The sequence below is a fragment of the Cynocephalus volans genome, chromosome 12 (genome assembly GCF_027409185.1).
Source record: "Cynocephalus volans isolate mCynVol1 chromosome 12, mCynVol1.pri, whole genome shotgun sequence".
NCBI classification, from domain to species: Eukaryota; Metazoa; Chordata; class Mammalia; order Dermoptera; family Cynocephalidae; genus Cynocephalus; species Cynocephalus volans.
Window position 1 is genome coordinate 94514679 of NC_084471.1, and position 16578 is coordinate 94531256.

Sequence of the window (16578 nt, forward strand, 5' to 3'; positions counted from 1 at the left end):
CTGGAGGACAGCCATTAAATCTCAAAGCTGGTAAATAATCTCACTTGACTCCAGGCCTGGCATCCTCTCTGCACACTGGTGCAGGAGTTGGGCTCCCACATCCTCAGGCAGCTCTGCTCTTCTGGCTTCCCTGGGCTAGCTCATGCTTCAGCTCTCCTAGACTGGTGTTGCACACTGGTAGCTCTACAATTCTGTGATTTCCATTGTAGTCCCACTCCCATGGCTCTACTAGGCATGGCCTTGGTGTGGATTCTATGTTGTATCTCCAACCCCACATTTCCACTCAGCATTGCTCTAGTGAAGGCCCTCTACACTGAATCCAACTCTGTGACAAATCTGTTTCTGGGCTCCCAGGCTTTTCCATACATCCTTTGAAATCTGAGTGTGATGTCTCCACAAGATCTTGTGTTCTGTGAACCTGAAAACTTAATACCACATGAACGCCACCAAGGTGTCCAGTTTCTATGCTCCAAAGCAGCAGGTCTAGCAGGACCTTGGGCCAATTTATCCATGGCTCCTGTCAGAGGATCCAGGGTGTTTGGAACAGCATCCTGGGCAGCAAGCCAATGGAGGGTGTCTTGGGCTTATTCCCTAAAACCATGCTGTCTCCCTAGACCTCTGGGCCTGTGATGGGATGAGCAGCCTCAGAGATCTCTGAAATGCCTTTATGATCTTTTTTCCATTCTCTTCTCATTTACATCTAAGCCATTCTCTGAATAGCATTTATTGTTCATATTTCTATCAGCATTCTTGTCACCACCATTTAATGAGTCTCTAAGACCTTCCAAACTTTCCTTAGACATCTTGTCTGCTAAGAACCTCACTGGAATCTAGGCTCTCTAAAATTCTTCCTGCCTTTGCCAGTCACCTGGTTCTAAAGCCACTTCCTCATTTTTCAGGTCATAGTAAGCAACTTCCCACTCCTGGTGCCAATTTTCTACATTATATAGTCCACTTTCTGTTGCTTACTAAAGAATACCTGAAACTGGATAATTTAAGAAGAAATGAAATTTACTTCTTACGGTTTCAGAGGCTGGGGAATCCAAAGTCTAGGGAACACATCTGGAGAGAGACTTCTTCAATGCAGGGTGTCACATGGTGAGAACAGGCTGAGTAAGGGGGCTAACTACCTCACTTGCTCTCCTTTTAAAGACAAAAGAAATTATGTCTATTACTCCATGAATGGATAAATCCACCTGCAATGATGCAGTTTTTACAATCTAATCACCTCTTAAAGGCCCCACCTTTCAATTACCATAACAGGATTTCCCACCATCTTAACACTGTTGCAATGGAGATTAGGTTTCCAACACATGTACTTTTGGAGACACATTTGATCCATAGCAACTGGGATTCTGGAATATTAGGTGCAAGGTTTACATTTCTGAAACCCTATCCCTGAAGGAAAAGTATTAAGATAATTCACCTCCTCCTAATCCCACAAGACTGAACTGGCTGTTCGGAACTGCATGGTGTGCTAAGATTTGTGCCATCTGCCAAGATCTGCACATTCTGCTGAGAACTGTGCCATCTGCTATGATCAGCAAAGGTGCTGGGTGCCACTGTGACTTCAGGGGCTGTGTGGCTGCTGTGACATACAGACAGCTGTGATGCATGCTGGGTGCTGCACATTCTGCTGAGGGCCATGCGGCTGCTGTCATCTGTGTAGGAAGCTGCAATTTGCACCCGACAGCTGCACTCTGTGTCCAAGAGCTATGATTCATGCCCAGAAGCTGCCATCATCATCAGCAGCTGCGATCTGTGCCAGCCCTTGGGAGCCATGTGGATGCTGGGACCAAAGGGAATGCTGGGGGATCTGAGTGGCTGACGGGGGCCCTGCCAACTGCTGGGAAGCTGCTGGAGGCCTTGTGCACTTCCAGAAGCCAGCAGGGTATTGAGAATCAACTGTCTCTCCTCTCCATTCTAAGCTGCCCCTAGGCATTGTAACTATGCTGAATCCCTTGACATTCTGAGGTAAGTGAGAAAGGGCCAGTTTTCTCTGGCAGTATCCCAAAAGCCTGGTGAGATTGGATGTGCCCTTTGTTCCCTCCTTTCCCCAGGAGAGAAATTGAAGAGCTAAGGGGATCTCTCTTGGTGCTGAACTGTGCTGACTTGGGGGAGGAGAAATCACATGCAAGGTCACCCTTCTCCTCCTACCAATCTCAATGCAGTGTTCTCTGTTCTATGCTCTCGTGGACTGCTGTAACTTTTAATTGGATTCTAGGGTTCTCACAAAGGTGTTCTGGTTTGTATAAGGTTGTTTAATTGGTCTTTCTTGGGGAGGGCAAGGTCTGAGACCTTCTATTTGTTATCTTGTTGACACCACTTTAGGATCATACTTCTTGACTGTGGCAGTGCATCACTAAGTTATCACTAGAAATTAGAAAGACGTGAGATGCGATTATTTGTCTCACTCACCATTGTACCATCAAGACTCAGCTCAATTCTTGGCATATAATACATGCTCAATAAATATTTTCTGAAAATGTTAATGAATAAATGAATGTAAATATCTTCTAAGATTATAGAGATTGGGTGCATGTTTTTGTGATATAAAGTAGAGTGGGAAAAAAGCACCTAAAAGGAAATATTTTAAGCCTAGCAAAAACGGTCTCTCTGTATATAACATCAAAACAGGGGGAAGATGGTGGCATAGTGTGTATTAGAGATTTCTTGTGCCTAAGTACTTGTGAAAAATAAATAGAAATTTATAGTCAAAGGGTTCAGGGGACCTGGTTAGAATTACCAAAGAAATTTGTTTAATATACTACTCCTATCCCAGAATGTTGTATGTTTACAGCTGTTTGATAAATATCTCACTATGTAAATATTTATTTCTTTGCCTAATTTTAACAATAAAAGGTGTGTATCTGAAATCATAAAGACAGATTAAATGAATGTGTTTGCAAAGACAGGCTCAGTCTAAAACCATCTTTAGCAGTGTGGGATCTGCATTAAATCTTTAGCAGTATTCACCAGTGTATATGTCACTGGACTTTCTAATCCTCTTACTTATAATTATTTTGTTTTTGTGTTAAGCATTGTAAAACTGCTTGTATTTTTATTTCTAAATATGTAATATAAAAGTCATTATTCCACATTGCTCTTTTAAAACACAACTGTAAAGATATTTCTTGTATTATCATCCAATTGTTTACATATCAGTGATATTTTGTTACTTGTACTATAGGAAGTTAATAGGCCTCATGAACTGTATCTAGAATACAAGTTGTACTGGTAGCATATTCCAACCTCTAAATGCCTTTCATGTCAGCATGAGAGATACCATCAGGCATTTGAAAGCTCCAGCCTATTTATAAAGATACCATCAAAACCTGCCTGATGTAGCTGACTTATGAATCAATTATCTGAACTACACCAAGTGATGTATCTATTCTGAATTTTAGAGTCATATATTTGAAGCTAAATACAAACAGATAAACTACTCAGCAGTCTATCATGATTCTTATCTTCATGTTTATACCTGTCAAATGTAGAGGAAAGAAGCAAAATCTTACTGATTTTACTGAAAACAATTTTTTAAAAATCACACAAATACATATTCTTTCTCTCTGTCTCTCATACACACACACACACACACACACACACACACACACACACACACACACACCCCTGGCTATCAAGTTATTTATGACCTGAGGGAAAGTGAACACACTGATCAAAAAATAATAATTAATCATAATTATTAATTAATCCTCATAATATTATGATTTATCACAATTAATCATCACAATTTATCATAAATAATAATTAATCAGTGAATACACTGATCAAAAAATAATAATTAAATAAAATCAAGAATGAGGGATTACTTTTATTGTAGATGTGGTAAAAATAATATGAAAAATTAATTCTCTTAAATTTTATGTCTTAAGTGGCTGAGTATTTTAAAAAACAGAAATGTCATTTTTATTGTAAAAGTTACAAAGCAAGTGGATATGGAGAGGAAATGGACATATTTCATCTCAGATGTTGTTGAAAATAGCCAACTTTAGAATGGTGTGTGTCCTTTTTACTTTGTTTTGTTTTTAGATTATACTTCATGAGATATATTCTATTTTAGGATCTACTCTTTATTTGTACGTATTAATTATCCCAGTTTTATTGCTATACCTGGTAGTATTCAAATTTCAGGGAAGTTTTATCAATGCTAACCAAACTAATGAGAAACCGGTACACTGGGATGGCAACGTATTAATATAAACTGAAGAATATAAATAACTTTTAACTACTTAATAAATTATCTACTCAATAGGAAAACCTATATAAGAGACAGAATTAATATCAGAAGTTTGTTTTTTTTAAAAATAGAAGTATAATAAAAGAAATTTGACATCTAACTGCTTCCTTAAAACAGCGACTTCTAAGGTCTGTAAAAAATAAGAGGCAGCCAGGACCCCTCCCCCAACAAAAAATGCTGAGAAAAGCCTTTGGAGTTTAATAGAACAAAAAACAAGGTTTCTAATGATGTATTCTTTATTTCAGAATTTCCTGTGAGGTGGGTGTGGAGGGGGCAAAGTTAACTTAAAGTGTAGAGTACTGAACCCACTTTGGATTTACTAAATTAACGTTTGTGGATACATTCTAAGAGTAGTTTTAACATATTTTTAGTAATTCTTAGGCACACACTCAACCTTTTTGTTAAAAGTGGAGTCAAGACAAAAAGCTGGCATGAAAATAAGAGACATTTCAAGGGGAGTTTAGGCATCATGATAAGAGATTTGGGATTTATGCTGAAAGTAATGGGCGCCCATTTGGCAGAGACATGATATGCTCACATTTGTGTCTTTCAAATATTATTCTACCTGCAGGTGTACAGAATGGCTATGTGAAGGAAGAATGGAATCGGGGAAGCCACAGCTAGGAGGTGGTGCAATAATCTAGTCATGAGATGGTAATGACTTGCAGTAATAATAATTAACAATATTAAAAGTATTAGCTAACATTTGCTGAACAATTGTGTTCCAAGGAAAGTGCTTTAGAAGCATTTTTTTCACTCAGACTTTGTGACTATCTATGAGGTAGGTAGAAACTATTATTCTATATAGACAAAACAGAAAACCTCAACCTCAGGGTGATTAAGTACTTTATATAATTAGTAAGTGGTAAAACAGGGATTCGGACCCACATCTCTGTGACTCAGTTGCCTATATTGTTACCTGCTATGTTACTTGGACTAAAAAATGAAGCAGCAGATCAGGGAGCTGTAGAATTGATAGGAATGAAGATTGATTGTATAACCAAAGAGATAGGAATGATTGAGGTGATGCCTGAAGGGGGATTATGATGCTTTTCACTGACATAAGAGAACATAATAGGAAGAGTGGATTAGGAAGGAGGAAAAATATATTCAGTTTTGGATACTGACTTTAAAAAGCCTCTGTGGCACATCCATGAAGGCACATCCACTAGGCAGATGAATATGGCATTATGGAGTTCAGGATATAAGTCTGAGTGAAATTACAGTTCAGATGCACATAGAAGAAAGCCAAAGTCTTGGGAATGGGGTTGACACCAGCAAGAAGGTGAAACAGGAAGTGGTAGGCTTCACTCCCTCCTCCACAGAAAGTTCAGCTACCAGGTATCCACAGACAAGAATACTTTTGTGAAAACCCTAAAATTTGGGAGTGAGGCCGAGACACCTGTGTAGACCACAGAACCAAATAAAATCCACATTAGAAAGGTAAGAGGAACAGTCTCCCCTTTGATCATGTCACTCCTCCCCAGGCACAGGACCACAGAGAGAGCATTCCTGCGGGCCCACGGTTTCTAGAGTGGGAAAAGAAAACTAGAGGCAGACATCCAACTTCCCTAGCATTCAGAGATACTTCCCAGGAGGCCCATTCTAGTCTCACATACAGGAAATACTGGGCATAGTGGCATGGCTAGACCTCCCAGGACCAGGTAGGAACAAGTGAAAGAGGTGGAGCTCACAGCAACCAGGGCACAGATCATGGTGGTAGTTCTGTGTTCCTGCGAGTGGTGTCTGATTAAAGGTACCATACATCATCATAGCTGCTTTCAAAGCCAAGCTGGTAACTCCCAGAAGTGTAGTGGGAAGTTCAACCTGGCTTTCATCCATAGATGGCCAGACTCAACTCCCAGCTTAAAACCCCATCCCAATACCCTGCTCAGGGAGGGAGAAACCTGCCATAGTGCATTTCAGCAAAGCACAGCAGCTAGACCTGCTCAACTCAGAAGTTCAAACAGTGGCTTGGCCCAGCCTCAGAGCTCACTCCAAGGTTCGGCCCAGGCATTTCTACAGAGCACAGCCTCCGGACCTATTTTTCCTGAGCAGTGACTCCACCTAATTGAAGGGTCAGCCTGCAGCCCTACCCAACTTCAGAAACCAAATACTGGTGCCACCTTGCCAGGGAATACATTCTGTGATTGGCCTGATGAGAGGCAATCACATGCCCTTCCAGCAGCTTTGCCTGATTGTAGAGAACAGCCAGTGGCTTAGCTGAACAGCAGCCCCACTGCTGCCCAGACAGCAGCCCCGCTCAGGAGCTCCACCTGACCTCAGCAAAGATAGTGGCCCAGCCAACTACAGAATTCCAAAGCAGGCTCTGCCCACCTGGGGTTGTTTCCATATATCAAATCCTGAATCATAGGCTAGATTAGCGAAGGTCTTCACTGTATAACACCCAGTAAGGCTGAAAGAGGTGGATGTCTCCTCAAATGCACAGACACCAACACCAGGCCAAAAAAAAAATTGAAAAAAAAAAAAATTAAAAAATCAGAGGGGGAGAAGGAAAAGCAGTGGACTAATGGGTACAAAACTATGCTATCTACCCTAGGTGAGTCATTGTGTAGTATAAGCATGTATTGAAACAATACGCTGTACCCCACAAATATGTATAAGTAAATGTTAGAATATTTTCAACAAAAGAAAAATCAAAGAATCATGATACCTCCATAAAAAAAGAAAAAAAAAACAAACAAAAAATGAATAAAACTCCAATAATGGACTCTAAAAAAATGGAGATCTGTGAAATGAATGAAATGACTGAAATGACTGAAAAAGAATTCAGAATAATCCTTTTAAAGAAGTTCAGTGAACTTTTTAAAACAAGAATATATGAATATAAATTTAAATAAAATTTGAAAAAAATGCAAGAACAAAATGAGAAGTTTGACAGATAAACAAAAACAAAATGAAAAGTAGAAATCCTAAGGATGAACAATATAATGACTGAACTGAAAAATTTAATAGAAGTTTTCAACATCAGGTTTAATCAAGCAGAAAAAAGCATCAGTGAGCTCTAACACAGAACATTTAAAATTATCTAGACAGAGAAGCAAAAGGAAAAAAAGAATAAAGAAAGGGTATGGGGATTATTAGATACCATCAAGAGACCTAACTAAATCACTGTTGGAACTAATAAATTCAATAAAGTTGCAGGCTACAAAATCAACATACGAAAATCAGTTGTGTTTCTATACACTGACAACAAACTAAGTAAAAAGAAATAAAAAAACCTATTTAAATTTAAAAGCAAAAAAAAAAAAAAAAAAAAAAAAACCCACTCAGGATTAAATTTAACCAAGGAAGTGAAGGATCTCTATAATAAAAACTATAAAATGCTGACAAAAATGTGGAAATCACAGGTAAAAAGATACCACATGTTCATGAACTGAAAGAATATCATTAAAATGTTGATACTACCCAAAGAAACCTATAGGTTCAATGCAGGTTGACATTTTTCAATACTCCAATGACATGTTTTACAATAATGGAAAAAGCAATCCTAAAATTCATGTAGAACCACAAACAAACAAACAAACAAACAAAAACCCCCCGAATACTCAAGGGAATGTTGAGAAAAAAGACAAAGCCGATGACATCACACTATGTTATTTCAAACAACATTACAAAGCTATAGTAATTAAAACATCATGGTACTGGCATAAAAATAGACACATTCATGAATGAAATAGAAGAGCTTGGAAATAAATCCATGAATTAGTTTTTAACAAAGGTACTAAGGACACACAATGGGAAAAGGACAGTTTCTTCAATAAAGGGTGTTTGGAAAACTGAATACCCAAATGTGGAAGAAGAAAACTGGACCTTATACAATATACAAAAATCAATTCAAAATGGATTAAAGACTTAAACATAAGACCTGAAACTATAAAGCTACTAGAAGAAAATATAGGGGAAAATCTATATGACATTGGCTTACTCAATGATTTTTTGAGTTTGATCTCAAAAACTCAGGCAGGCAACAAAAGCAAAAATGAATGAATGAGATTATATCAAACTGAAAGTTTTCTACACAGTGAAGGAAGCAATCAATGGAGCAAGAGTCAACTGGCAAAATGGGACAAAAAAAATTTGCAAAGTATTAATCTCTCAAGGGATTAAAATCCAGAATATATAATAAATTCAAACAACTCAATAGGAAGACAACAAAGAACCCAATTTAAAAGTGGGCAAAGAACCTGGATAACATTTCTCAAAAGAAGGCCATAAATGGCCAATGGATACATGAAAAATTTCTTGACATCACTCATCATTAGATAAATGCAAATTTAAAGTAAAGTGAGGTATCAGATCACATCTGTTAGGATGGTTATTATAAAAAAGAGGAAAGATAAATGTTGGTGAGGATGTGGATAAAACAGAATCCGGTACACTGCTGGTGGGAGTGTAAATTAGTATAGCCATTATGGAAAACAATATAGAGGTTCCTAAATAATAACCATAAGATGAAGCAATCTCACTTCTGGGTATATATCTGAAGGATCTGAAATCAGTATGCCAAAGAGATATCTGTACTCTCAAGTTCATTGTAAAACTATTTACAACAATCAAGTTATGGAATAAACATAAGAGTGCATCAACAGATGAATGGATAAAGAAAATGTGGTATATATGAGGGTACTTCAAACAGTTCATGGAAAAATAGAATTAAAAGATATTTCAAATCTTTTTGAAGTACCCTTGTATACACAATTTAATATTGCTCAGCCCTAAAAAAGAAGGAAATTATATCATTTTTGACAACCTAGATGAGCCTGAAGGACATTATGGTAAGGGAAATAAGCCAGGCACAGAACAACAAACACTGTATATTCTCATTTGTATGTGGAATCTAAAACAACCAAAACTCATAGAAGCAGAGAGTAGAATAGTGGTTATCAGAGGTTGTTGGGTCGGGTGATGGGGAAATATTAGTCGAAAAGTATAGAGTTTCAATTAGACAGGAGGAATAAATTTTCTGTGATCTGTTGTAATGTGTATTTCAAAATTGATGAGGGTAAATTTCAAATGTTCTCACCATATAAAATAAGTATTTCATGTGATAGATAAGTTAATGAGCTTAATCATTCCATTCTGTATACATATGTCATGACATCATCTTGTACTCCTTAAATATATACAATTATAATTTGTCAGTTTACAATTAAAAAAAAAAAGGATTGGGAATAGATACTAATGTCCTGAGAATTAAGCATATTGAGTAGTAAAAAAAGATCCCAGTAAAGAAACCTGAAGAACACTAACAGGCATAGGGTGAAAATAACTATGAGAGATTGTTACCATGTATTTGAAAACCAAAACCAAAACCAAAACAAAACAAAATGGGGTAACTCTGAGAAAGAAAGGAAACACTACACATAATTACAGCAGGGTGATGGGCATAAATGGGTTCTGACCCAGGCCAGCCAGGGCATAAGGTTACTGCTCTCTGGGAGGAGACTAAGGTATGAGACTAAAAGCCCAGGAGGAAATCCAGTTGAAAGTATTAACATCGAACCCAGAAGAGTCTATAATGTCATTGTAATAACGTGTGTGTACACACACACATAGTACCTATTTGCTTTTTTTTGAAGTCCATGACCTTAGTCATGATTCCGATCTCCACAATGAATAGAACCAGCTAGAAGTCGCTTAAAAGGTATTGTCATAATTCAGCTTTTGTTCTTCTCAAGTGTCTTGTGCATACCAAATTCATATTCCGTGTAGAGGTATAGCTTCTAAATGGATTTAAATGGTCATTTCAGCAGAAATTTTGTCTCATTTTTTTCAACATTCTTTGTTTGTTATGAAGATTTACATGATAATGTCTTCATTTTAACAGCAGCAGTAAGGAATTATGATGAAGATTGGGCACCCTGTCATCTGCTACTGAATTATTATCTCGTAAGTATACATCTCTGGGAAGATTTGTACAGATGATTAATCTAATCTATTGTTACTTATTTTTGTGAACATTTATTTCAGACAGTGGTATTTTTTAGTGCCCTGATTTCAAATTTTGGGTTGTTTTATTTTAGTTTGTCAGCCTGTGATGAACCTGCTGATATGATTTTATTAAAATTATAGGTGACTTAGTATTCTCAGGACCAATGATGCCTTTCATTAGAAGAGTAACCTCAAGTGCCTAATAATTGCATGCAATTTCCCATTCTTTCATAAAAATTGCTAGTGTACTCCAGTCAAACAGGTTCCTTTTTTCTTTCTCATTCCCTGTAGTGTTAGTAGTTCTTTCCTACAAAACCCTTAGCCTATTTTGTAGCTGCCCCTTAACACGAAATATTTCTCAGTTCATAATATTGTTCTGTATTCTCTTGTGGATGTAGTCAGGTTTTTAAAAGTATACATATGTACAAAAGTTAATCTTTGATACATGTCCTTTTGTCCATAATAATATTGTGAAGTCTATCATGGTGGAGAACATCAATATGCATGATGTAATGACACAGTAAGTACTCCAAAAATAGTTATTTATTTATGAATTTTGTTTTTAGTTTTTTGGCAGTTTTTTTTTTTTTTTTTTTTTTTTACATTTTTGGTCAGTTCCACAAATTTTATACATCTTATAATTTTCAATAAATTTTCAAGTTTACAGCAGTTAAAACTATACCAAAATGTAGGTTAGTTTAAACTTCTACAATTTTTATCAATATTTAAATAATTTCAGTTATGTTTTGTGTGAAAGAAGAAATAAATTCTGGTTTTCTTGTAATAGTGTACATAGTTATGTTCCAGTTGATTATAAAATATATGCAAATAAATTTCTTTTCAAGTTTAAATGAATTGTTTTTAAATGAAGATTTGTTTAAGATCATGAGGAAAGTTGGTTGCTTTTTTTTTTTGACAGCATATTAACCTAGGTCAGAATTATCAGCAGAGTTTTAGTAGTTCTGTTTCTGATTTTTAAAAATATAAAGTTCACATTTCCTTCAATGCCTAGTCCAAGTTGACTTTTGGTAGGAACTCTTCCTCCCCTTAGTGTACTCTTTTGTTATTTCATTAGATTATTTAAAAAGCTTAGACGCGCAATTTGAGTTTTCTATTTCTAATGAGGTTGGAAGGTAAGACAGAAATAATTCATAAGGAAATTATGCCTTTTTAATATTAATCTTTCAAATAATGCCGTTATCTGTGTTATTTTGCATGTATTTTTTCAAAGAATCATTGTATAAGATAAATTACAGGGTAAGAATTTTTATGTCAAATGATATTTATTGCTTGAAGACTTTTGATACATATTGCCAAATTACTTTCTAGGAAATTCCTCAAATTTATATCATCTCTAGCTGTAAATGAGAGTACCTTTCCTTATCCATTGTTTCCTTGGTTTTTCAACCTCTTCTGCATATTTGAGACTATCCAATTCTGCTTTAGAAGAAAGAAAAATAAATGGGGTAACTTACATGTTAAGGAGAGGTAAATGAATAAACCGTGATGCTTGTTAGAAAGATTAAGTAGATCACATATGTGTGCATTTAGAAAGGGATGGAAGAATGTAGATATGTGCCAAATATTCACAAGGCTCTAAATACACACCAGGTGCCTGAGGCATTAAATATGCATGGCACACTAAATATACATGAGTCCCTCAATATTCATGTAATCTTAATTCAACCAGCATTAGGTGACACCCATTATGGCTCTATGATTCCTTTACCCAAGAAACATTCAATGTCAGCTTTTGTCATTTTATCCATTCCATCAGTGGGGAAGGCTGATACAGCAGAGAGGACACGATCATTGCATATCCCCCAAATCAGGCAGTGTTGTCCTTTCAATTAAATTGCTTCATATCCTAAGTTTGTTAACTCATCCCATCTCTTTCACTTTGCTTTGTGCTGTGTGCTTTAGATTGATTAAGGTTGTGCAATTTGTTTGGTTAACCTTTCTGTTCCCTGATTTCTGGCATAGCTCGCCTGGTAGTTTACTTGGAGGCTACCCTTGTGCCAAGGTAATTTTCCACGTGCCACCTTATTACTTTTGCAGCTCTACATTTAAAAGCTATTTGATGTATTTTAAGCATTTTTAGGTGTTTTGTGTGAATAATTTTAATAACACAGTGTTGGCCAGAGGACAGAGATATTACACACGTACTCTTTCATTCAGTAATTTAACTTCCATAATTATTCTGCAATGAGTTTGCAAATGCACACTAAGATACATTTGTAAAGTTATTGCAAAACTTCTTAAACAATGTAAATTTCCATTAAGAGATAAAGAATACTCTGTTGCATTTAAAAAGGATGCTAATATAGAGATTCCCCAAATATATTGAATTTAAAATAGAAAGTATAAAAGTATGCATAGCATTCTTCTACGTGTATTAAAAAAAGGACATAGCTATACCCAAACACAAATTTTTATAAAATCTTACATGTTTGTGTATTTATGTGAGTGTGTGTGTATACTTCCCAACATTTTAGAAGCATGCAAGATAGCTCATAGTGGTTACCTTTAGAAATGAAATGGAAATTTGGAATGGGAATAAAGATCAGTACTCTATATTCCTTTTTGTTTTTTTTTCTCATGGAGTGCATGTACTATATTATAGGGATGACAATAATAGATGTAATCCATAAAGTAACAGTTATAAGCTCAGACTCTGGAGTTAGGCTGACCCTAATTGTATAGTTTTGTGACCTTAGGCTAGTTACTCAAAATCTCAGTGCTTAAGCTTCCTTATCTGTAAAAGGTGAAGAATAATAGTTTTTAGTTCCATAGAATTGTTAGTTAAGAAAAGAAAAAAAAAAAAACATTTAAAAAGTGATTGGCACATGAAAAATGTCTGATAAATATGGATTATTATTGAAATAAATACAATGTTATATAATTTCATTTTCATTGTTGAGATAGAGGAAAGAAAGGAAGAAAGAAAGAATAAAGAAAAGAAGTAAAAAGAAAATAGGAGAAAAGAAAGAAGGGAAAGAAAGAGGTATTTTCAGGGAGCTAGTACTAGATTCTAATTTAATCACTGCCTTTAATTATGTGATTTTGGACAAGCTTCTCACTTTTTTATATTGTGGTTAAAAATATCACCATATGACATATAATCTACCCTACTGACAAATTTTTAAGTTGATTGTATATATTGTTAAACATGAGCATGATGTTGAGCAGCAGTTCTGTAGATCGTTTTCATCTTGGACAAGCCATTTGCTTTTATAAGATTTTCCCCACACATTATGGGAGTTCTGGGCCTTAAGGAAATGAGTGGTGAAAGTACATTTTGAATGGCATAACAAGCTACACAAGAGTAAGACATTTTGGTATTTTGATTGTTGTGTTATTGACCTTCTGTTGATGCACCAGACTCAGCTGTTTAAGAGCACATTTCTAAACACTGATAAAACACTTTTTATCTTCCTGCAGTAGTATAATTGCTATTGTGGTGAAACAGAGGGACACATTGTGGATAGACAGAGATGACAGTGTTTTCAGGGCAGCTCCTTAAAAAGATAGTTTTGCTTTAGATTTGTCCACACATGAAGCAGAAAGAACTATTCCAGATTTCCTCTTTGTTACTGTTGGGTTATAAGAAAGCATGCTGAAGTTGTTAGCTGCTGCTACTAGAATCATCCCTCTGAGATACATTGCTAGGCATTGAATTGTGTTCCTCAAAGTTCCATTTATTAGAAACTTAACCTCCACTGTGACAGTGATAAAAGGGTAAGGAATCCTATTATGGTAATTGAAAGGTGGGGCCTCGAAGAGGTGATTAGATTATGAGGACCATGCCCTAGTGAATGGATTAATCCATTGATGGTTTAATGGTGGTTATGGGTGTGGTTCTGGTGGCTTTAAAAGAAGAGCCAGTGAGGAGTTTAGTGTCTGTCTTTTGCCAAGCCATCTGCCATGTGACACTCTGCATTGCTGTAGAGTCACTACTAACAAGTCCCTCACCAAATGTGTTCTCTGGACTTTAGAATTCCCAGCCTCCAAAACTGTAAGCAATAAATATTGTTTCTTTATAAATTACCTGGTTTCAGGTATTTCTGTTACAGGCAATAGAAATGGACTAATACAGATATGTACATTGAGTGAAGATTAGGAAACATCTGGGAGAAGGTAATCAGCACTATGACAAGTGAAGATGACAGCTATGGACACATGGATGGCAATGTCAGCTTGTGAAGAATAATACTCTAGGTATTTAAAGTGACTCTCTTTTCCCTTTCTAGGCACCAAAAAGTGTCCTTTCACCCTTTCAAACTGAGAGAGGTACCTGACACTCATACACTAAAATTAAAGTTACAGGACTCTTAGGTCAAGTGGAATACTTTTATAAAACTACCCATAGAACACTACCATAAAAGAGACGAACAGCTAGTGTGGTCACCGCATAATAAACTATATTGACTAATAATTTAACTGCTTTCTTGAAATAAGAGTGGCTTTATTATTAATGGAATACATATTTCTCAAGAATTGAGAGCTTGAAATTAAAGGATAGAACAGATGGCTCAGAGCTCATTTACTGTGTACATTCACTGAGTTTTAATTAAAATCTTATATACTACTTGCAAAAAGTACTTTTGTGGGAGCTATTGTATGTATGTTTTCTAGTTTATGGTTTCATACATATTGGGACCTAACAGTTTCACTACTTCCTTAGAAGAATACCTTGACTTAAAGGTCATTAGCTGCGCAAGGAGGAAAATGTAATGAGTTACATAAGCAACTGCAAATTCTAGATAAAGAACAGATTACATGCTTGTATGCAGTTCTCTCACACAGTAATAAGAAATCCTTGGCAGTCTTTTAAATTCCTATTGAATAAGGTCATAGTTGTGGCTTACACATACGGATATACGTGACTCTGCAGGAGGTAATTGGGTCACCTGTAGTACAGGAGAGGAAGGATTGAGAAAATAGGCACTGCAACATCTGAAGTCTACTCTCAAGGAATTCACTATCAGTGGAAACACACACAACTAATTCTAACATACCACCTGTCTCAAGGCCCATGTTAGCATCAAGTTATATTCGAGAGTCCTCAGTTTAAAGTGTACAGAACACTGTAAAGCAATTTATAGCTTTACTAAAATTTCTCTTCTAAGTGGCAAAAGAAATGATATCACGTGTCACAGAGCCAAATACCCTAAAATCAGCTTACCTTTGCCAGATTCCCCAAAGTCCTAAATGTTACAAAGTCCTCATCCTACTAATCTTCTATCTGATTCCATTTGAAACATAAGTCTTATTTTCTTCTCTCAAAACACCAATTCCAACTTGCTGATAATATCTCCTTTCTTTCTTGTATAATTTTGTAGATCAATTTAATTGCTCAGCACTTTGTTAGAAACTTCCTTATAAAATAGCAGAGGGAAGGAAAAAGGTTGCTTAGTATTTGCCCATGTCACATTAGTGCTATAAAAATATACAGCCTATATTTACGAATACATAAGGCACCAAATTGATTAAGTATGCAAATATTTAAGCTTTATAAATTATAGATCTGTCTTTATCTTTCAAAAATATTTTTTTCAGACATATGTGTTTGCTGCATTTATGCTTGATAAGTCTTCTAGCAATAAAATAAAAGTTGGCTACCATATAAAAAATAAAAATAAGTAAAAATAAAAATATACAGCCTTAGGATTGTAGAGGAATACTTTTCTTTTACAATCTTCTCTTTTTAAAAAATCCTTTCTTTTTTTCTTCTTTTATTTCCTTTTTAAAAATTCTTTTCTTTCTTTTTTCATTTCTTTCATTTTCATTTTCTCTTTTCTTTGTTCTGTCCTCTATTCTATTTTTTTTCCTTGGTAGGTCAGGAAAATTTCCACACAAGTGGAATGTAAATTGGCCATTCTCCCAGCAGTTTCTCTGCACTTAAAGTCAATAATCCTTTCTGTGGCCTAAAATGCTCTATTATCTGGCCTGGGTCAACCTACTGAGCCTCTGCTAGTCACTGTAAGCCCAATCATCTAGAAGAAATGAAGTTAACTCTTGCTGTTAACTGGGGTGATGGTACATATTGTAATCATATGAACTCCGTCAACTGTACCCAAAATAGTGTTTCACACTCTCTTCTTCTCCCTTAGTTCATTTCTAAAGGAGGATTCTCAGCAGTAAAATGGAGCGTGCATAAAACAGAAAGTAAAGATGTGAAAAATAAACGAAAGATGTGACAAAAAGTAAACAAATTATAACTGGATTTCTGGGATCTATAAGGCTGCCTCCCAGAACTCTGTGAAAATAGTAAAGCTGTTTGTAGACACTCGGTCTCTTGTTGTTCAAACTTGTCACTTTCTATTTGTCCTTGTTACTTTTATTTTTGATGCCTACTGGGT

The 16578-nt window shown here is 35.9% G+C and overlaps 1 long non-coding RNA gene across 4 annotated transcripts in view; it reads left to right on the forward strand.

Moving 5' to 3' along the window:
• The first annotated feature begins 1821 nt into the window (after positions 1 to 1821).
• Positions 1822 to 16578, forward strand: part of LOC134360970 (uncharacterized) — a 38332-nt gene continuing 23575 nt past the window's right edge. For 2 of the 4 annotated variants that reach the window (XR_010021371.1, XR_010021368.1), the window contains exons 1-3: positions 1822 to 1974; positions 4833 to 4915; positions 10113 to 10174. This is a non-coding gene — a long non-coding RNA (uncharacterized LOC134360970). Of the gene's footprint in view, positions 1975 to 4832; positions 4916 to 10112; positions 10175 to 14274; positions 14435 to 16578 lie in introns of all 4 variants that reach the window. The other 2 variants (XR_010021369.1, XR_010021370.1) reach the window with 2 other exon arrangements.